This window comes from Bacillus rossius, chromosome 13 (assembly GCF_032445375.1).
Source record: "Bacillus rossius redtenbacheri isolate Brsri chromosome 13, Brsri_v3, whole genome shotgun sequence".
NCBI lineage: Eukaryota > Metazoa > Arthropoda > Insecta > Phasmatodea > Bacillidae > Bacillus > Bacillus rossius.
In genome coordinates this window covers 33543212-33567347 of record NC_086340.1, presented here as the reverse complement: position 1 = coordinate 33567347, position 24136 = coordinate 33543212, and the positions used below count along the sequence as shown (strand labels likewise).

Genomic DNA, 24136 nt, shown 5'->3' with positions numbered 1-24136 from the left:
CTTGCACACTCGGCTCAGGCGGGACGTGACAATTTTTCGTGCGTGTAGCCGGCGTTCAACGATTTATAAGACGTTATCACGTCAAAAAATGCATGAAACCGTGCGAGACGGTGGTTTTCACTCCGACGGCGCAGATGCGCGAACGAAAGCTACGGGCGAGCTTCGGAAATGTTCGGGAGGAAAGAGAACTGTCCGGGGCTTAATGAATCTCAAGAGTCTTCCCCTCTCCCCGGGAGCGTGGACCGCGCCACGTTTCGGCGACAACGCCTGTCGCCGGGCGCCCGGGCCAGTCCGCGGGACACGACCGTGGCGCGCGCAACTTCCCGTGCCGCGCGTCGATTATCGCTCGCTCTCTGCGTATCGATTAGTGCCCGCCATCGACCAGTGTCTCGCCGCTGGACCCGTGTCGCTAGAGGACACAGGACACTCGCCGAGAGCACGATCTAACAGGTTGGTCTCCCTGCTTTTCGTACCGCACGCGCTTATATGATTGTTAGCATAAGCCTTGGTAACGAACAAATTCGTGTGTCCTCATGTTACATCTGCAATTATAGGTAATACGAAACTCGGGCACCACGAATTCTTTACAATAATGCCGAGCGTGATGATAGTAATACAACAATTATGATTCAACTACATTTCTTGGAGCGAATCATATTTTCCGCACCCGCCGCTAGACGCTGCGCTGACTATTGAATAATACCATTTGCGAAGCAAAAATTTTAACGGTATAATGAAACGGCTCTGATAAAAGCAAAAATAAAAAAGATTTTAAAAAACTAAACCCTGTCTCTCGACCTGATTTTGCACAAGGAATTTTATTAAAACGCTGCCCATCTTGTTAAAGTTTATTAAACAGTAAATAACATAAGTTCACCTTTTGCTTGCGCCATCCACAACATATGGCAGATCTGTGGTTACGCATTTCTGTTCTATGCTACTTTCGTTACATTCGCAAAATTTAGTTTACCGAGAGTAAAGATGTTACGGTAGTGTAGGGCAAGGCTATGAATCATTAGAGCGTGACGAAAATGAAAAGTGCAACACTCTGGAGTGGGAAGTTCGATGTGGAGAAGGGTAGGTGTAGTTGAATATCGAATAAAGTAGAGAATAAGATAACTGCAAGAATGTTTTGAAGGTTTTTCGACACAAAGTTTGTTACAATTGTGAACCTCCATTGTACACAATTTTCTTTATAGTTCAATTGTGTCACTAAATATCAGGTTTTATGGTTCAAATTATTATTAACGTGACAAATTTCTCTTTTTACGCGCATGGTTAAAACCTACGACTGATTTTGGTTTTTGTTATTAATGATTAATGTAATTAGTTCATTTATAAGTAGTTTGATTTGGTATTTCCTGCACCTGATTTCCCCTGGAGGAGCCGGAGGTGCTGACTATCATCTTGGATTGTGGCGTCATGGCGGACATCATGGATGACCTTGACCTTTGACCTTGAACTTTAATATTTTCAAAAATTACTTAAAATTTGCCAGTAGTATAGAATAGGGCATACTCGGACAGGCGCAGGTGCAAGGAGCGAGTGAACGGCGGCCATTCTAGATTTATGACGTCACAGCGGCAATCTTGGATTACCTTGACCTTGACCTTTAAACTTAAAAATTTGCAAAATTAGTCAACATTTGCCCAAAATTCGCCAAAATTTCCATTTTTTTGGAAAAAAATTTCTGCCAAAAAATTTTACAATTTGAAAATTAGGATTTCTAACACCTCAATATAATTTTTGCTTTAGAAAGAACACAATGTCCTAAAAACGGCTTAAGAATCCATGTCTTAAGCCTCCGATATGCCATTTCTAGGAATAAGGATACCATGACCGCCATTTGGAATTAATACGTCACCGTTGCAATTTCCGTTACGGCCGCCATCCTGAAAATCCGTAATTTGTATGTAAATAGACAGGAAAAAATTTTAATATTCATAAAAAAATCAAATTTAATAATACAAATTAACAAACAAATTATTTAAAAAATTATTATGTACACTTACGCCATGGAGCTCGGAGTCCTCGGTTCGAACCCGACGAGGTAAAAATAAAAAAATTAGATCAGGTCCTATCTCCATGGAAGCCACTGGCAGACTGACATCCCACCACTTATGTCATCTAGTATGACGTCATCGCCGCCATCTTGAAAATCCATAATACTTATGTTAGAAAACCTGGAATAATTAAAAAATATATATATATTAATTAAAATTTTAAAAAAATATTACTGTAAAACCACTGTTGCACATATCGTTATGGCCGCCATCTTGAAAATCTGTAATTTTTATGCTAGATAATCCAAAAAAAATTCCAAAAATTATTTAAAAAATTGTCTACTTCAAATTTTTTTTAGTTATTCAAACGATTTCGGTTTACGGTTCGATTTCCGGCAAGAGTAAACCAGTAATTTAATAATGTAATTTAAAAAATTCTCAATAAAAAGTAATAAAAACGTCTTACAACACTCGTCATTATGAATTATGTCACCACTGTATCAATTTCTGTTACGGCCGCCATCTTGAAAATCTTTATTTATTATCCGATTTTAATGAAAAAGTTCCAAATTCATTAAAAAATTAACTTATTAGAATAATGATTGATTAGATAGATTCCCGTCCTTGGTTCGAAAAAGAAAAAAGAAAGAAAAAAACGACAGATTCTTCCTCCACAGAAGCCACCTACAGACTGACTTCTCACCACCAATACCAAGGTATATATCGTAAAACTGGTATGAAGTCATGTCCGCCACCTTGTCTTCGTCAGCTGGAGGCCGCCATCTTGTTTTCGTCTGCTGGAGTGTGCTGATGCCATGTTAGTGTAATTTTCTGTTCACCTTACCTTTGACCTCGACTGTTGGCATTGAACTTTTACCTTGACCTTGAACTTTGACTTTGATCTTGAAATATAACCTTTACCATGAAATTTAACCTTAACATCGAAATTTGACCTTGACCTTCAAATTTGACCTATATCTTGAACCTTGGCCTTGAAATTTGACTTTGACCTTGATGCTACCAGGAGCCACCACCTGCTATAGGACATTGCCACCACATCTTGTTTTCATCTGCTGAAGGACACCATCTTGTGTGTACTCGTCTTATAGAGTGCATTATCATAATTCTTGTTTTATTCTAACCCGCTAGAGTACAGTAATAACTTTTTTATTACTGAGCCACCCGCCATCTTTAAATTTGGATGCCATCTTAGAAATTCGTAATAATTAACCTAGAAATTCAGGAAAAAGTTCAAAATTCATTAAATAAATTTACAATAAATATAATGATTAATTAGATCGATTATGTCCTTACTACAATCCTGGACAATGCAAAAAATTAAACATAACAATTTAACATAATAGAGACATGTTCGTGAAATAAAACACCACAAGTTCTTTCACAAAATACATTTCATTACTTAATTTATATTCTACTACAGGATCACCTGCGAAGGTTAGCAATCTTACAAATATTTAGGTTTACATAGGCGTGAAATGACTAATTCTTAGCTCAAATCTATTTATACTAGACAGAGACCAGCCAAAAACCTTTACTGACATAGTCCTCCTCTTCTTAACAGAGTTTCTGGACACCGTGTTTAATAGTTTGCTTCACATCGTTAGAACTGTAAATTACTGCAGCTGATGTCTTCCCGTTTTGAGAGAAAATGTATCATTTCAATTCTCAAAAAGGTCAACAGCTTGAAAATTCCTAAATGTGGCTTAAATTCTCCGGCGACAAGCCACCATAAGCAGCACCTTTACAATTAGGATGCCAAGGCCGCTATTTTGAATTATGACATCACCCTTTCACTTTTCGTCACTAAGAGGTCACTTACCCTTCTTACTGCACTCCATTTGACTGCCTTGAAGTCTAGCAACATCCTTTTATACCGCCAGCCCCCCTTTCTGGTGGAATGGACTCCCATCCATTTGAAGTGTCGAGTCATCAAGTTCGATTTGATACCTGATTCTCCCATAACAATGGCGTCTTAGTTACACCACTTCACGCAGGTGGGACTTTGGAAACATGCCGAACCCTCCTGAGGCGCTGAGGAAGGGGGAAGCAGAGGGAGGGTGGTAGTGAGGTGCCGTTGCTAATCCGATTAGGCATTTAGCACTAATAGACCACACATCACCCGCGGGATACTGAGCCAGCTGGTTGGCCAGGCGGGCCGCTAACTTATGGCCTCGTCTCTAGTATGCTCGTACCACTGCTACCTCCTTAAACTTGTTCGTCCCGAACAGGTAACAATGCGCTGCTGTTGCCCATGATTCGGGAAATTGTACTGGATATGATCCACTTCTTGGCAGAGGTATCATCGTTGCCGTCCTGCAACTCTTCGGGACGATAGGTCTGCTTTGAGATTATTCTGTATACTTCGTCCTTCTGTACTTGTTGTGGCGTCTCCTTTTCTGTGAGGCAGTTCCGTTGGGTATGTTCCCGTTCCGGGCACCTCCAATGAATACACCCTAGTTCCCGGCAGGCAAAGCACCGTGCGCAACTTCCTGTTCCTTGAACCTGCGAATTGTTCTCCTCCTTAAACCCATTATCACATCGGTGTACTTCTTACTTTGGTTTCCATCCTTCTTCCTCCAGTTTCCTCTCACGATTTGGGCAGTCACGCTAGACATGCCTCCATTCTCAACATGCGAAGCACCGTGGGTGCCCTCCAGACCTCTTAAGCTGTGACCCATGTAACAGCTTTCTTAAGGCCCCGAGGCTATTTCCTTCGTTAGTACTGGAACCGGCAATAATAATGAGGTTAGATTATATCACAGTTCGCTTCACTCTGATGCTCATGTTTCGTGAAGCAATGTAGTCGCCTTTAATTTCCATGGCAGGGAAAAGAGCAATGCAGATATTTTTATTGCGGGCCAAACGAAGGGTTTGATTAAAACTCTGCATCCTTGAGTTCATCTATAAATGCACTAGTAGCTAGCTGTTGGAACTCTGCAGGTGTCTCTGTGTAAGTAAGATGTACAATCCTCTCAATATTAGCCTCTAACTTCTTAAGTGTTTCTGAGTATCTCTGTTGACGTGTCTTCAAAGCGGTCTTGTATGCTTCGTCCTTGTGTCGATCACCATACCTCAGCTCCAGAGCTTCCACTAATACAGCATAGTCCATGTGGTCCGGATCTGGTATGGTCTGAAGCAGTTCAATTGGGGGTTCTCACGAGACCAAGACGAGATCTGTAGCTTTCTCTTCCTCACTACAACCAGTTCCTGCTGCAGCTGCTGCGAGCTGTCATCTGTACACCGTTCACGAAGACTGAATATTGGAGGGATGGCTTGGATTTTGAGTGGCCGCTGGAAGTGACCTCCACTTTAACATCCGGAGATACTCTTCTGGGTTGCAGAAGCTGTGGCTTCTTTAATAATCCGATGGCTCTCCTCGGTTACAGCTGATACACATTGTCCGGTGGTCTCTCAAGCTGAGCTAGCTGTTGTGCCATCATTTCACCATGTTCGGCTTGATTCTGCTTCAAAGTTTGCACCGCTCCTTTGAATTGAATGCTGGTTTCGTCAATCTTCCTTTTGATTTCTTCGTGGGCAGTCACTAGCTCACCTGGCTCTCATTAATTCAGCAAAGAAAGCCATTATGTTCCTAAATTCGTCAGCCGCCATCTTCCTCGTCAACATGCACTAAAACGTAACTGTTACTTATGGCTTTTAACCTTACTTAAATTTCACCTACGTCATAGCCTAAGCTTCTAATAAAAACTAACACTATCTTCATCACACTAAAAACTAACACCAACTAACTACAGTTCTTATCACGAGCTTTATTTATGAACAGCTAAATTCTTTTATTTATTTACTTCTGACACCAAATGCTACGAGTGAGAAAACAGGTTTGAAAAGGATAGCCCAATTAATTAAATACAGATTTATTTATCAACTACTACTTATAATATTAATAAAATTACAAAATTTTTTTTTTTTCACAAATTAATGACTCCTTCATTTAGTCCTCTCTCCACTGGAGCTCGACTCGACAATGGCTCTCTCTACTGCTCGTCTCTTACCACTCACCTCTGTCCCAACACACTGCCTCGCACCTCTCACTCGTCCGTCGCACACAACACAGGCCCGATGTACCCGTTTAAGCTCACGAAGCCCGTGGCTCGCCATCCACTTTCGCTCGCTAAGGGGTCACTCGTCCTCTTCACTTCACTCCTGGAGGCTGGCATCACCTTTTTTATACCCCTCAGCCTCCTTCTAGAATGGTCTCGCTCATTTGAAGTGTTGCATCATCAGGGTTGACTTGACACGCAGGTGTGGCTCTGGGAATGTGCTGAACCCTCCAGAGGCGCTGATGAATGAAGAAGGGTGAGGGGATAGTGAGGCGCCATTTGCTAATCCGATTACTCGTGTCGTTATAATGGACAGCGCTCCACCTCTGTGTTAATAGGCCGGCTGGATAGGCGGCCCTCTGGCCTGTCTCGTGGTTCCATCTCTAGTATGCCCGTAACACTATATTCCTTCGTCACTAACACAACCTGGTGCATAAAAAAAGAAATACTTTTCCAGATATCATTTGTTTGCTTCAACAAATTGTTCATACTCTATATTTAGACCATTTAAAAATTTTAACAGTAGTAAATACACATTAAAGAATGTAAACAGCAATTAGCACGAATTTTAGGCATATTCATTTATATAAAAATAAAGTTTAAAATCAATTATGGAAAAAAAATACTCTTCGTTCTCGTCGTATTCTTAAATGCTCTTTGTAAACAGGTACCACTCGTACATCTTGAACAGTTTTTTTTCAATTCGCGTTGTTTTATTTTTTTATGTGTACACATCTTAGTACTCAGAATACGGCTTTTTATAGAGTAATTTCTTAATAATGGAACGGAAATCGATGAGCCGAAACGTGACACAAAGATGGCGGACCCACGAGTAGCTACATAAACTCGTATATAGCCACTTTTGTAAACATTAGGAAACATACCAAACTTTTTGGTGTGCCAAATTATATTTTATGGTAGTGAAACTACCCCAGAATATATTTTATAAAATTAAATAGTCATAGTAGAAAGTAATCTCATTATAAAATACTTAAGAAAACTGGCATTACAATGAGTACAATACCTTCATGCTCCTTGCTACATGTGAACGGGCTGGGTAGCACTGCGGTAGAGCGCGCTCTTGTTTACCCCAAGGAATGTGGTTCAATTCTAAATTCCTTAAAAATTTTTACTCTTTTTAATAACATTAAAATATAATGATATTTTATGATAATAATGTTGGATTAGCTAAATAATTTTAATATTTGTTCGAAGGAAGTATTTACACGACTGATTGCAGTCGTTTAAGCAAAAACAACTATACAAACATTTACTTAGTGCTATGATATGTGTTTTAAAAAGGTTTCAGATTAATATTTTAGTAATTCCATGCAAGTATAACTTCTAAAATGTGTGGACACTTTATAATATTAATAATTTAGTGAATCTTATCAACTGGGGCAGTATTTTAATAAAATTCCTTGACGGTTCAAAGTTTCAAAGCCAGAGTATATTATTTTTTGGATTTTCTTTTCGCTTTAATCTGAACCGTTTCTAATAGTTTAAAATACCATTTGTTTCGTGCTGCCATATGCGGATGATGTTGGCAAGCAACGTTTACGATTCAGGCTGCAAATTCAAGCTGTGTGCGCAAAAGTAAGTGTGTGATTTGCGTCTAGAAATTTTGGTATGAACTTGAAAAGCGAATATTTTATTTTATTAGTATATTTATAATTTTCGGAATTATTTTAAAGAATTCTACTTTAAAAATCGTGTCCAAGTTACTTATTATATATATTTTGCAACATAGGCAATATTAGAACCCATGAATTTGCTCGTTACCAAGGTTAGATGTTTACACACCACTAGCGGGTACTGCAGATTTTTTAAAAATTAAGCTGAACGTTTTACTTTTACTAAAGCATATTAAGCGTCTACTATCTCAGGGTTGTATTAGGACTTTTTGACTGTAGTTCGTTGTTCGAGATCCCTTTATCACCTTATGTGTGTGTTAGTTAAACTTCGGTGAATAGACACTATCATTTTATCGGCTTTGTTTATGTACCTACTGATTGTGGTTAAGTTCATGCGTCCGGCAACTAAAGTCACTCCAATGACTAGTGATGAAAACTGTGCCTTATTTTATCCTCACTAAGACGATAACCTTCTAATTTATTTTTAATTACCAATAGAACTGTGAGATTTTCTGACAGTCCGAGATTCTTACATTTTTTTAATTTTTTTAAATTACTAGTTACTTTCACGGACATAAACTGTGAAATTGAAGTTAAAATTTGTTTCCATTGAAGACGCATTTATTCTTGCTTACAATACCGTATGATAATATTCAATCGAGGGAAAACGTACAAAATTACATTCACATACACTAATTACATTTTTTTCGATCACCTTCGCTGTCTTATTTTGATAGGGACCACTGTGACTGAGATATAAGATACTCATTAAAGCGTCCCGCATTCGATTATCGGTGGTGTTTGACCCGATATTGTCACCAGTGGATACCGTGGCCGACGTTGCCGTGAACCAGTTGGTTTGCTCGAGGTACTCCCGTGTCTACCCCGTCATTCCATTCCTATTTTACGACAGCGACAACCTTTGCAGCGTATGTAGACAAGCGTTTATTGAAACATTATACAGACGCTTAGGATTCCATTTTAATTTCTTACTTATTTTCAAATAGCTATTGCTCGGAATGCGTTGCAATGCCTCAATCGATTTTTTTTGAAGTGACAAAGTCTAATAAATCGATGAACGCTGGCTGCACGCACGAAAAATTGTCCCACTACGGATGTCCCACTACGGATGTCCCACTACGGATGTGTCCTGTTTTTTTTTCCTAGCCTAAGTTAATTCTAAGTGTGTAGGGGAGGGTCCAGGTTAAGGGAGGACCTAAGTGTGTCTCAGGCCGAAGCCTATACACTCTACCATGCGGGTTTTTAACCATGCAGGACAAGGGCGCGTGCATCGTGTGCTATTGGGGTTTACAGGCCAGCCATGGCTGCAATTGGCGCCATGACTGACGCCCCATTGGTCGCCCAGCTTAAAAGCTAGCTAATGTGACCCAGGTAAAACCTGCATAGACACAGGGAAAACCCTGGGCCGGTTCATGCGGGGATCAAATAACATGCATTAAACAAGCAGGTAACTACTGGAAATGAGGAAGAAGGGTCCAGGTAAGAAGAGTTGGAGGGGCTGAAAAATCAACCATGCTGGAGTTGGGTGCTTGGGCCTTGCGGCCCGCATTTAAAGGTTGGGAACTCCTGGGTTATTATTAACCAGGGGCGCATGCGCCCCCAGGGGCGGGCGACTTCACTCGTCGGCCCAGCCACAGCTGCCCAGGCAGCCACAGTTAAAACAGAAGTGGGCAGACGAGCCAGTAAACCGGCTCTAACTGCTGGCTCTCGGAGCGAAAGGCAGCCTGACATTGCGCCATCTTCATCTTCCTTTTTCCAGTCAACAGCCAACGACCTTTCAAGCCAGGGTGGGGGTAAGTCTTTCAGCCGAATGAAGTATCTTGCGAGTCGGACCCTCTTGCCCCCTAATTCCCGGGTCGGTTGAAGGTCGCGCCGCCCAGGCTACCACTGGCTCCCAACAGGGCCCCAACTTGAAGGCGCCGCCATCTCTTCCTTCAGAATTCCGATGCTGTTCAGTTCCGTTGCGCGCGCGCCAGTCCACAGCTCTGAAAGTTCCAGCCCGCAGTTCGTCTACACTTCGCATCCAGGGCACATCGAGCTCCCCTGCGGTGCCTTCGCCGACGAAGCTGCTTTCTGCCGCGCGCCGAGCTACATTCAGGCTACCTTTCTCCCCGACAGCCGTGATAACGACTCCACAGGCCGGCCATTGGTCCGCGGACTGCTATTGGTTATTCACAGCCACCCCAGCGAGATTGCAACTCTCGGGCTGGGCTCCCGTATCCGCCACCCGCGGGACGCGGTCGGTAGCAGTTGGCGCTGCTAGGCCGCCCCCAGCACGCACACAAAACCAACACGCACTGCCAGCCTTCGGTTACCCAATAGGTCGCAGGGAACTCCCAGCCAACAGCCCGCGAGAGAGATGCGCACGCCCCGAGAGACGACCACCGACATGTGTCCTGTTTACGCATGCGTCGCATCTCTCTGGTATGTTGCGGACGGTACAGAGAACTCGGCCGGCACGTGGCGGCGTACTGCTCAGGTTTCACCCCGCCATGCTGCAGGGATAGGCGTGTCGCGCCGGTTGGATCACGCCTGCGCATGTCGCCACACACGTCTTGGGGCAGACGACAACATAGCGGGGTTCGAGGTTATTGTTGTGCACCGCGCCACGGGAGTATATTCGCAAGGAAATGGCGTTCTTACAAGTACGTATTATTTTAATTACTAGTGTAAATCAGTATATTTAAACAGTGTTGTATGAGTATTTTTTTAGCTGTGTAACTAAATATTTATTGCTGGTATGATACTTTTCACGCTTTAGTTTGACATTGGTAATTATTTCTCATGAGTTATTATTTGATCAACTAAATCACACACTGTATTATAGTTATGAGCCCACGAGCGTGTAAATATTTCGAGCCAAACAGAGAATATGCTAGTTAAAAGAAATTCAAACAAATATCGTGCGTGGAATATTATTAATTTATTACACCTGAAACAATTGTTTCGAATCTGGCCTCGTGGCTGTGCGGTTAGCATCGATGACTGCTAATCGATAGGTTGACGGATCAAATCCTGGCGGCTGAGTTTTTTTTTGTACTCGTAGAAATAAATACGGCGCGCATGACACTTAAAATTTATAAATATATTTGAATTAATGAATGCAAATAAAAGTAAATTTATCAATTAAATTATAGATTTCATTTCACTCCTTTGTATCCATACAAAATAGTGATAATTTAATAGAAATTATTTTATTTTATTCATAAAAGTATGTAGAGTTAGATTTTATCATAGAAAAGATAGAAAAATTAAAAAAAAAATTCTTACTCAAAGAATATAATATTTTTAATGCCTAAATGGTTTGGTTGCAAAAACCTATTACGTCTCAGTCTCAGGCCGAATATGATATTTAATTTTCTTCTGGATCAATCATTGCATCAATGTTTTGTTATGACGTTGTCACGTTAAACTATCGTCCGTAAACCGGCTTTACAGACAACCATTTTTGTTTGTTTGTTATTTGTTTGAAGTAGCTACACATATACACAACATCTATCGCTCTCCTATAACTCTCTATCTCTTTATCAATCTTATAAATGGTAGAAATTACTATTTGTGGTAGTATTTATTTTGTCACGAAATCCATTTTTTTTTTCATTCGATATCGACACCACGGGAGTGCTGCTCTGGAACCAGGTGTAGCAGCGCTGTGAGTTGAGGTAGCTGTAGTTGCCGAGCACACCAGAGACTTAAAGTACTAACTTTTCCCAGACCCCTGACGACGCTTTGAGAAACGACATAGAGCCTGTTAATAAGTGAGAACTAACTTTTTTCTTCAATACTATAGTGGAATAACCGACTTACTCTTTAAACTGACTATTATTTCATTATAAAGAAAAAATAGCAATTCATATTTGTCCAGAGTAGAACTTTCGCAGTGACATTTGATGTCGAATCCCCCGGCCGGTACCACCGCAACCGCTATGTCCCTGCATTTTAAATCTGTAATATCTTCGGAAATATTCATTTAAGTTACATGCTGCAAAAGGCCATATTGATCTATATTAAATGCAAAATGTATTTAAGTTACTTAATTGGATAAGGATAAAAACTGTATTGCTTAAAATCGCTTCGTAAAAAACCATTATTTATCGTAAGAAGTAAAGGATAAAAAAAATGGTTATTGTGGGTTATCCCTAAGAGATAGACATATTTCATCGCGGACTTTATGTAGACCTTTTAAAGTTGTACAGTACTGTAGTACATTATTTTGATCTATCTCGTAGGGTCAGCCAGCGTTTGCAATGTAAGCGCCAAAATTGTGATTATTTACATCACTTTAGAAACCTCTAAAATTATCAGTGTTTCTTTACTGTATTATGCATGTATTATACAGATAAACCTTCCTCTTGAATCACTCTGTCTATTAAAAGAACCGCATCAAAATCCGTTTGCGTAGTTTTAAAGATCTAAGCATACATAGGGACAGACAGACAGCGGTAAGCGACTTTGTTTTAGACTATGTAGTGACAACAATTAATAACAATCAGTAATTATTTCACGATTGATGATACAAATTTTTACATGATGTGATAATTAAGGAAAATAAAAATCATACAGGGACACACACAAGTTTTTACATATTTTGTTATCACGGACACAAAGGAATTTGTTCATAAAATAAAATAAAATAAAATAAAATTTCTCAACCTTTTGTGATTGTTTTACAAATGTAAACATTATCTATTTAATTTCAAAAAAAAATCGTGGGATTCTATTTTTCCGGAACACCTCTTCAAATATGGCCGGCGGAAATGCAAGTCAAAATGCAAGTGGGTTGGAATTTGGTTAATACTTGCGTTGCGATGTTGCGCCTTGCGTAGTTTGTAACGCCGGCCCTAAGACCAGAGACCGTGCTTGTGCGAGGCAACGCAGACGGACAGCCTCCGCGGGACAGACAGGCCTCGTCCTCAGCAGTCTCATAGTCACCCCTCCTCCTTGTTCCACCGCCCCTCCTCCTCATTGGCCAATCTTCCCACTCCGACCATCTCCTTGTGCAACCACAGCTGGCCGGCGCGATACCTCCCTGCGTTCGGCAACTGATTCTTCTCAACCTGGGCTCTCTCACGTCATGTTCATTTATCATGTGTAACATCTTAGCTCTCGGTATACGGCATTTGCCAGGAGTAATTTCGTGAATTAAACGGAAGTCGCAGGGAACGCAAAAGTGTAACCACGGTGCTGCCTTCCGTGGCGATTGGAACGAACCAATTGTTCACAAAGGCAAGGGGATACTTTTTAATATTAACCGTTTAATAAATTTGTAAAATATGCGCAGTATTTTAAAACAATCCTTGTCCAAAGTCGCACTGGCAAAACGAATTATTCGTTAGTCGACGTAGGTGCGCCGGCAGCGAGTTCTAGCGGCAGGTGCGGAAACTACGTGTGATTCGCGTCCAGAAATGTAGTTGAAAACAAAATATTCGTCACGGACTGCATTATTTTTAAGTGTTCGACGTTAAATTTCCTGTCCGAGTCTCGTATTGTAAGTGTATTTGCAACATGAGAACACGTGAATTTGCTCGTTACCGAGGTTAGATGTTACACATCACTGGCGAGTACTGAAAACCTCGCTCGCATTTTTTAAATTTTAATATTTCTTCATTACTATTACTAAAGGGCAAGTTTAACAAGATATATCTCTTGTATTTGTTGTTCAGTCACAAATATTTTAAACAGTTATTTACTAAGTGTGCTTTAGTTTCTGTAAAAAATATATATGTCTGAACAAAAAATTCAAGATAGGTTCTAGCTAATAGTGTGTTCTCGCGGGGTTTTGGCGCCTATTCTCTTCGCAGTAGATATCAGGAACGCTGCTACTGGATTGACTACCCAGACTGATAATCCAGCTAGCACGTCACTGCACTGTGTTACTGTCCAGAGTAATTATTAAAAGGACATTTGGTATTGTTGTGTGACTTGTGGAAATTTGCATTACTTATGTCCAGGTCATTTTTATAATTCACTGATGTTTACTATAAATGAAATAGTAATAGCTGGAAAACATATGATTTTAATGGGTTCTTGAATATGGGCGTGAAGTTACTGTTAACATGTAATTAGGCGAGAAGGACAACCAAAATAATGTATTTTGTACGTTAACTTTTGTTCAGAAATAGGTGTCGGTAATTATATGCAAATGACGTCACAGGAACACATTGAATACCATGCCGGGTCTAGCTATACGCTGTCGGAGGCTTGAGGCTCTCTTCCCAGGACCTCCAGGTGGTCTGCTGCTACGCTGGAACACTGGACGCTGGAAGCTGTAATTGGCGAACTACAGAAGATCTGAGGTAGCCGGGTGTCTGGCTGAAGAATCGACTTCCCTCTCGTCCTAGAAAGTCTGGTTTAATTTGGATCGGTCTCACCAATCGTCGTGGCCGATCGTAGCTGGCGCTGACATCAGTCGTCCGTAAACACTACGGGACGAACGGGACCGACGCGGAAGTTGGCACTCGATGTCGCCGATACTCCCTATCTAAGACTTATTCAGTCCAGAACTATTCTCCCAACTCGTAGAATGGAGAATTCTAAATAGTACACGACCGTGGATGACGCGAATCTTCAATTCCTGGGGCGGCAACCAAGGCTTTGGTTCGCCCCAGCCCAAGAAACGTCTTCCCGCTGCAAGATGGCGATGGCGTCTCCCCTTTCTTCTTCCTTCTAACTATTTATTTTCCGTCCCTAGCAACCAAGGAGCTATAAGGGCATCAGCAAACCAAATTAACTGCATAGTGAAATAAAACTTGGATATTAGCGTGTCAGAGTGCTGAAATAAAGCAAATGAATAAAGTTTCCAAAGAATAATGCTTAGAAGACCCTGGAGTTAAAATGTGTGTTGTCTCTGGCAATAAGATGTGTTATATAGGTTAACTTTGGTTGTCCTCTTTACAATAAAATAATTAAATACATAAGATCGGCTCATGAAATATACAATTAATGTTACAATAATAATCAAAATAATAATAATAATATATCTGTAAACAGTTGTACTGGTTACAAGGTATGGTGTTAAATTTGCAATAATAGTCCTTAACTATTAGTAATGAGGAGAAAAAGAAAATCACATAGCATGAGAGACTTCACCTCTGTCTCACTTGCCAAGTTACCAAGTTCTAAATATTTCAGGGCTTTAAGAGCCAATTTATTCCTGTATTTTTCATGTTGTATTCCATCTAAGATTTAATAAGATTATGTTAACTAAATATTATATGGTAGCGGTAAAGTCACGCAAAAGTTCATAACGATGACCACCTGAGTAATCTTTTCCAGCACGAATATAACGTTTAGTAAACATTTATGGCGGTATTAAAAGACGTTAAGATAAGGTAGCGAATACGCACTGACTTTTTGGGATAAAACAGTTACCTAACCAGTAAATCGTATTCCAGAACGCGTCCAAACTGAATTCCAGTAAGGAAACAAATCAGGAACCATTTTAATAAACGGTGCCTGCGTGAGGCTAGTAACAGGTTTCCACGTATTCTAGCAGAGTTTTTGCAACCATCGAATCAATCGTTACGGTAAAACTACAAGAGATAGTATCACAATCGCACAAAAATAGAACGGCCTTTCTCATTTTCTCAAGTACAATTTACGTTACGATTATTTGTTGCTATGTCCATTGAAGTGTACAGAATGTATTCCAGAATAGTTTCGCTATCATATAATTTCATTTTGTACAGCAACAGGCTTGGTACGTCCTCTGATTATCACAAAAATTACTATATAGGCCTACGGGTTAATGGTGCCAGACACGGGTCCGCCATCTGGACTAAATCAACTTTAAAAAGTGAGCTCTGCGCATGCGCGGAATTTGGGCACAGAGGGACGGATGAAACACCGAAATCCGTTCCCTAAAAACAATGACTGACCGTGTCCTGTCGAGCACTAGGAATACTGTTAGGGTACAGGTGTAGCATATATAACACCTAAACCCTTATGCTTGGGTCTTGGAATACGGACCTTAGAGGCATTATTTGTAACCGAGCAACAAATACAAGAGAGCAATTGGAATAAATTAACAGGACAGACCTTAAATAATAGCAAAGACGAGAAAAATATACAACCGTCTCGGTGTGTGAGGGAGACATAAGTAGGAACCCGAAGATACCACACTGGTTTAAGCCATTAATAATTATTTTGTATAATTTATGTATACAAATAGCATCGGAAATGCCCAGATCTCAATTAAGTGCCGATGGCTTCACAAGAGGAACTACTCATTTCACCAGTCACTGTTAACTTCAGGCATTCCTTATAATGTGCATACTATGCTTTAACGAAGTACAATTTTGGAAATAAAAAGTAAATATATTTTAAGCCAAACAGTTAAAATCAAAATTGCGTCTTTCAGTTCCTATTACTATTCGTTGAAGTCCCCGCCCACAAGGGCACACATACGATGTGCAGAGTTTCAGAAGAAAACCGCGATTGAAAAGTGCTCAACACAGAGGGAAAAAATCACTACTTCTAAAACCAGTTGCCAAGAAATAGCTTGTAGTACTACAAGAAATATATTATAACTTTAAACAACACACGGCTATTGTTATATTCTCATATATGATATACTTTTTTAGAGATGATTCTGAGTATTACTTACAAAAAATTGACGCATTATTTTATATTTTGATTGATTTTCATTTAAGCATAGATGCATTTTTAACCAATGAAAAATATAATAAAATACTCAAGTAGTATGTAATAGCCCGAGCTGGCACATGGCTTCTGGCTGTGGAGCTGGGAGCCGAGCCACCATCTTGGATTTTGACGTCACGGCGGCCATTTTTGACTCAAAATTCCTAAAAAATGACTCAAAATGACTCAAAATTTCCCGTTTTGAGGAAAAATTTCCTGTTTTCGAGGGAAAAATTCCCGTTTCGAGGAAAAATTAGGATTTCGAAAAACCACAAAAGTCGTTTTGCCTTAAAAACCACGAAATTCCTAAAAGAGGCTTAAGCATCCATGTCTACAGCCTCCGATAAGCCTCTGACGTCATCTTGGATTATGACGTCACCGTTGCAATTTCCGTTACGGTCGCCATATTGAAAATCCGCAATTTTTATGTTAGAAAATCGGGAAAATTTTTAAAAATCATAAAAAAATTTAAATAATCGAATTAAATTAAAATGTTAAAAACCACTGTTGCAGTTATCGTTATGGTCGCCATCTTTGATTATATAAATGTTGCATATTTCGTTACACCCGCCATCTTGGTTGAGTACCATGTCATGCTTACACTTTATGTTACGACCACCAAATTGGAACCTATTAATGTTGCAACTACCGTTATGGTCGCCATCTTTAAATTTAGACGCCATATTGGAAATCCGTAATTTTTATGTTAGAAAATCGGGAAAAATTCCAAAATTCGTCAAAAAATTAACTTAATAGAATTCTGATTGAATTTATCGATTCCCGACCTTGGTTCGAAACCGTGGAGGGCAAAAAAAACACATCAGATCCTTCCTCCACAGAAGCCACCTACAGACTGACCTACCACCACCAATAACAAGGTATTTACCATCAGCTGGTATGACATCATGTCAGCCATCTCGTCTTTGTCCGCTGGAGGACACCATCTTGTTTTCGTCTGATAGAGTGTGCTAGTGACATGTTAGTATAATGTTCTGTTCAAAATAACTTTAACCTTGTATATTGACATTGAACTTTGTCATTGACCTTGAACTTTGACCTTGACCTTGAACTTTGACATTGACTTTGACCTTGAACTTTGACCTTGACCTTGTACTTTGACCATGACCTTGAAATTTGACCTTGACCTTGAAATATGACATTGACCTTGAAATTTGACCTTGACATTGATCTTTGACTTTGACCTTGATGTCCATCATGGATCCGTCATTTTATGTTCAGTACATGCTACTAGGAGCTACCACATGCTAGTGGTCATTGTTACCATCTTGTTTTCGTCTGCTGGAGGTCACCTTGTGTGTACTCGTCTTACCATCATGCTAGTTTTATTCTAACCTGCTACAGTGCAGTAATCATTAATTATTACTGAGGCGCCCGCCATCTTGAAATTTGACCGCCATCTTGAAATCATGTAATTATTTAGCTAGAAATGCGGGAAAAATTCCAAATTGTCTCCGCAAAAATCAATTATTAATTTACAAATTTAATCGTTGGATTCCTGTCCACGGTTCGATTCTTGACCAGTGACAGTTGTAACTTATTATTAAAAAAATGTTAGGTTCTGTTTTCCATTACCTTTCGCGGAGTTTATTAATCATTCACTCTACGAAAAACAACTCAAGTCAATATACCTGACCATCGAATTAATACAGTGCCGATTAGCCTATTATGAAAGTCTAATTTTTCAATAATCTGAATAACATAAGCCGTTCATGTACAAAGCCACACATATAGAACAATTGTCTTCAGTCCATGAGACCGAGTCATGTCATTATATCATACGTATAGACTAGTCATTTCAGGACCGCATGACCTTCGTCGTTAGCTAATTATATTCAATTAATCCATCGTGACATTTTTATACATTCAAAAGGACCAAGTAACCTTGAAAAATATTTTAGTAACCTCAAGAGGTTTTAAACTAGTAAATACTCAATCACTACATTTTGTACTACGTGCAATCAACGAAAAGGAAGCACCTAAATCGTAAATGCAGCACCGCTAACGAAAAGGCAACACATTTGGAAGCACCGACAACGAAAAGGCAGCACCGCCAACGAAAAGGCAATACATTTGGAAGCACCGACAACGAAAAGGCAGCACCGCCAACGAAAACGCAGCACATTTGGAAGCACCGACAACGAAAAGGCAGTACCGTCAACGAAAAGGCAGATCATTTGGAAGCAACGACATCGTAAAGGCAGCACTGCCAACGAAGCCATATAATGTTACGGTCACCGCTCGAATTTCACAGCATTCCCGTGACTATGAGAATACTGCGTATCAGTTCAGAGCTTTGCGCTTAGAGGCTATTATACCGCGCTAGAAGCACCAGCGAACGTCACGCTTATCATTCCGCCTCACTAACACACATACACCCCGACCAGACGGCGCCCTTAAGTGAGAGAGAGAGAGAGAGAGAGAGAGAGAGAGAGAGTGGCACTGCCATCTAGAAGGGGGAAGGGGATGTTCATAAACTAGGCTCAGGTACCAGCGAGACCCAGTTTAGTTTCGAGAATTTTTTTTCTAATGTGTGTGTTTACCTTGGCAATAAGACGAAAAATTAAGTCTATCTACATAAATAAAAATGTGAATGTTCGTTCGTTCAAATCTTAAATCTCTAAAAGTTCTTCACCGATTGCTTTGAAATTTTGACACAACGTTACATTCGAATACGCGCGTTTTATTATATACATATGTCACTCCTGTGACAGGTAAAAAATAAATAAAAATAAAGATAGTTAAATGTATATGTATATATACATGAATGTTTGTATGTTCGTCTTCTGTTTAAAAAAAAAAAGTTATATACATATAGAGAGGTAGAGTGAGGGAGTTATACAAATATAGAGAGATAGAGCGATATATATATAAATGTAGCGAGATATAGATATGGATAGTGATATATATATATATATACATACATATATATACTGTGTATATATACAGATAGAGAGATTTTAATATATAAATAATATAGTGAGATTTATAGAGGGGTATATAGAGAGATAGAGAGATAGAGAAAATTTTATAGAGATGTTTGGCACCCTGCCTTTGACACGTAACTGACACCAGACAGCTGGGAGTTGCGCGAGCCGCCGACACGTGTTTTCGAGAGTTTTCTGCCGTCGGGACGGCTCGCGATGACGCGACTGGCCCCGGCCGCTCTCGTGAGTTCTGGAATTTCGCTGGGGCCTATACATATATGCCCGAGGAGTCAGTGAGCAGGGAGAGTCAGTTCGGAGTGTTCAGTCGGGAGTTCTCCCGCGGCGGAGTTTCCGGGTGATAGTGCCGCGGGTGCGGCAGAGTGGCGAAGTCCTTGGACGAAGGTTCCAGGGCAGGGAGTGAGTGAGTTCAGTGGAGTCGGGAGTTTTCCAGCGGCGGAGCTTCCGGGCGATAGAGTCGCGGGCACGGCGAAGTCCCGAGCGAAGTTGTGAGCGAAGAGTCGAGCGGATACCCGGCGAAGGCAAGTGTCGGCTGCGGCGGAGTGTGGCGACAGAGTCCCGCGGCGGAGACCCACGAGGGGTGCTGCGGGGAGAGTTGCGCCAGAGGTGCGGCCCAGCGAGGTGTGTGGAACGAGTGACTGGGGAATAGACATTTCTTTAAGTGTAATTAAATATTTGCCATTTTAGAAGATTTTTGTAAGTGACATAAGTAGTGGCAATAAATAAAACTGTGTGTGATAAAAATCTTTAATTGGGCTATCCTTTACGAACCCGCGGTAAATCGTAAGAATATATATATATATATATATATATATATATATATATATATATAGGGGAGAGGTGGGTAGTCCCGGACACTTAAGCATAATTACATACATCTGAAAAATTTTCATATATATTTAAAAAGTTAATCCGTCAGTTTCATGCTTGAAACACTATAATGTGCATACATTGCCAATACAAACACATACAATCTTCTAATGAACGAATATGAGGATTACAATGGTGCTTATGTTTTTGCACAGAAACGATACATGTCGGGTAGCCCCGGACACAACATTTCTTCATTAAGCACAAATCATAGTAAAAGGATACACCATCTGGATCAACTCCAGCACATTCCGCATGTGCCTATCTCTTACATGTACAACATTGAATCCAGTTTTCTTCAAAACTTTCACAGCAGATTATGCACATGGTCTTCGTTACTGGTAAAGATGTTTTCCTTGACAATTTTTTCCGACACTGTTTCGACTTGGACTGTTCCACAGTAAGTGACAGTTTGCTAGGTTTTCTTCGTAGAAAATTTTTGGTTTTCGATCGTGTCTTAAGCTCCACGGCTTCTTTGTAAGGGCTTGACGTTAGAATTTCACTTCCCTGAGCTTTTAGTTTCCTACATGATCTTCTTCTTTTGCTGGCGTCTGGAAGAGGTGACAAAGTTTTCAAAACATTTGTAACATTCGTTGATGTTGAGGGATGGCTGTTACCTTCAACATTCGGCCTAGAAGTGATTGATCTGGGCGATTTCACAGGATCATCAGAGGTTTCTGTCATTGGAATAGGCCTATGTGTTTCTGTTGCCTGATTAGAGATTGAACTGCAAGATGGTTGTGCAGCAGTAAGGGTATCATTGCTAGGAGCTCTTGTATTTTCGTTTTCAGGTGCTTCAGGAACTTCTGTCAGAAGTGATGGAATAAAATCTAGGTCAGAGAAAATTCCAGGGTTCAAAGGATAGATGCCTATGCAAGAAAACCCATTGCTTGCAATATCAAGACGACAAGACTTCCTATATACACTTAAAACCAGTCCTGCTATTTCATTTTCTGTTATTCTTAGACCAGCATTTTGTCGCATCCGCAGAGAACAACTTTCAGCATAAGCATTCTTGAATGGCTTCATGAAAGTTCTGTCCAATGGTTGGAGTTTGTGAGTAGTGTGAGGAGTTCTTATCATGTGGACATTATGTTCCCTAGCATAACATATCACAGCATGGTCCTTGTGGCTAGAATGTCTATCTAACAGCAACAAAACAGGTTTCTGTTGTGTAGGCTGAGTTAATCTAACAAAATGTTTCAACCACACTAAGAATGTTTCTGCACTCATCCAACCATTTTACTGAGCTGCAGCGATGGCTTCATCAGGTGCTCCTATCATTAGTCTGTCATTCATTCTCTTCCTCGGGAAAATAAACATAGGTGGAATGAAATGGCCAACAGGATTCATGCAAAGCATGACTGTAACGTTTCGGCCTCTTTCAGCTGATGTCAATTTTCCAACTTGCTTCTTTCCTTTAACAGAAAAGACTTTCTGATTTTGGTGGACAGTTGAAACCCCAGTTTCGTCCGCATTGTACATTTTAGAAGGTGGGGAGTGGTATATTTCTATCAGTATAGTCAGATTTTCGAAAAACAATTTAACTTGAAGTTCATTAAAACCAACACACCTCATCAAACTGGTAGATTCTGGTGAGCGCAAACTCAAATGTGGATGTCTTTGCATGAAAAAGTTGTAAGAATCTTTCCCAGCACATTTAATGTCCCTGTTAAATCTGTGTGGAATTCCAAGTGTCTCTGCTAAGTCGAATGCCAACTTCAGAAATTCATTCCTACTCAACCCCATTAACCTATCATCAAGTTCTCTAATGTGTTGTGCCAGCTCTTCTTCATAATTTGAAGGAAATGTTGGTTCAAAACGTCCAAGTTTAGGCTTCAGTTTACATTCAAACCCTTTCTTAATCAGTGACACACTATCCTGAACAGAACTTTTTGGAACATTAAAATGTGTTGCTGCATCTCGTACACTCATTTTACCACTCAACACATGTTCTACAGCAATTTTCATTGTAACTTCACTCCACGATCCCCTATTGGTAGTTCTTCCTTTGAATTTCGGCACGATTGTTGCGTCAACCAACTGTAACATACGACCCCAATATATTAATAAAAATAATTACCCTGCTAAACAAAGAATATTTTATGTTTTACATATCAAATGACGTGTCCACAGCTACCCTCTTTTGGAGTGTCCGTGGTTACCCGCAACGCAATAGCTTGAACTAATAAACATAACATAAAAACTGTTGCCAATACGAGCATCCCTAAACGGTATGTTCAAAAACGCCTTATAAATATGACATTGTGTACATATAATTCAAATTCGCTTACCAACAGTGTCGTGAGACGCTTCCAGATATTAACTGCGTCGTAAAAATCTTTACCAAAAAACACAAACATACGCACTACATCCACGCGCTTAAACGAATAAATCTCAACTGTGTGTGGACAGCACTGTATACGGAGGGAGTTCTGGACAAAACTTGACAGTACTGCCACCTAGCGAGAAGTAGGTAAACTACGACGTGTCCGGGGCTACCCACTGTCCGCGGCTACCCACCTTTCCCCTATATATATATATATATATATATATATATATATATATATATATATATATGACTTCAAGAACAAAATAACTGCCGTAATTTTTCACAAATTACTTCCAAACTAATACAAAAAAAATAGTAAAGGAAAATCTCGGCGATTTTATTAATGGACAAAATTCGACCATGACAAATATCACATCCGTTGAACGTATTATAATTCGTAGGATTGATACGAACGTTTGTCTAAATAATTTTTTTCATAGGAACAACCATAACTGCAAGGGGTGAAAAAACAAGGGTTGGAGGAGAAAAAAGTTCATAACTCCCTTCGTAGGCACAATAAGAATCAATTCAAATTGTTTGAAAAAGTTATAGTTTTCATCTAAAACTTTTGTCTGAAACAATTTTTGATGAGACGAATCTTTGTTTCAAGGTGTCGAATAACACAGGGGTAGAATTTTTAAAAAATTTCATTATTTCCTTCCCACATAGGGGAGACCGGGGATGGTTGTAAAATTTCAACTTTGATGACACATAACTACAAAAAGTTTTTGAGTTTTAGTCAAACAAGTCATGGAAATAGAAAGCCGGTAATATTATTTACGATTGATAGTAGATAAAAAGTATCATAAGTGATACAACTTACAAAACTTTTGTGAAAACTATGTGGAGGCAGAATGTTACAACCATCCCCACGGCGGGGTTGATTGTAACAGTACTTGGGGTTGGTTGTAACAGCACATTAAGACAATGAATTTTAATCAATAAAGGTTGTAGACTACATGAAAAGTAACATGGAAAGTATCTAAACAAAAAGATAATGTTCAAAACACACATCAAGGAAATATTTGCTTAAAATACATTTTTAAAAAAATCCGTATTTAACAAAAACATTTCAAAATTTAGGCCAACCCTATAAAACAGAATTTTAATATTTACATAATTCGTCAGAAAAACACTTTCTGTGTCTGATGCATATATATTAATAATACACAAGGTATATTTCAATTATAAACTCATGGGATTTCACTTTAAATAAATCAAAGAAAATACAAATCTAGCTAATTAATATATTACAATGAAAACAAAGAAAAAAAATTAAATAATAACGCTTCTGCAAAAATTTTACTAGGCACTTCTTACTCGGATATTCCATCTGACATGCAGTTAAAACATATATACCGCTTTGACTTCTTCGCACATTGAAAATGAGCCCATTGCTCGCAGTCCAAACATTGTACCCACTCCTCCCCAGATTTGCTTTTTGAAAATGGTTCTATGCAGACTAAACACAAGCAAGCTTCGTCATAATCTTCCTCTTCAGATGAAGTTATTATAATATCCTTCGTTATTCTTTTTTTCAAGTGTGTTCTTGCAGTAACTTTCTTCTTCTTTTCTATGTGTTCGTTCTTGGAAA

The 24136-nt window shown here is 39.7% G+C and overlaps 1 protein-coding gene across 1 annotated transcript in view; it reads left to right on the top strand.

Annotated features, from left to right (window-relative positions):
* The first annotated feature begins 287 nt into the window (after positions 1-287).
* The window catches only part of LOC134538436 (ATP-binding cassette sub-family G member 4), a 365107-nt gene continuing 341258 nt past the window's right edge, over positions 288-24136 (top strand). Inside the window, exon 1 of the mRNA XM_063379760.1 lies at positions 288-450. The gene's annotated coding sequence lies outside the window, so the exon portion shown is untranslated. The remainder of the gene's footprint in view (positions 451-24136) is intronic.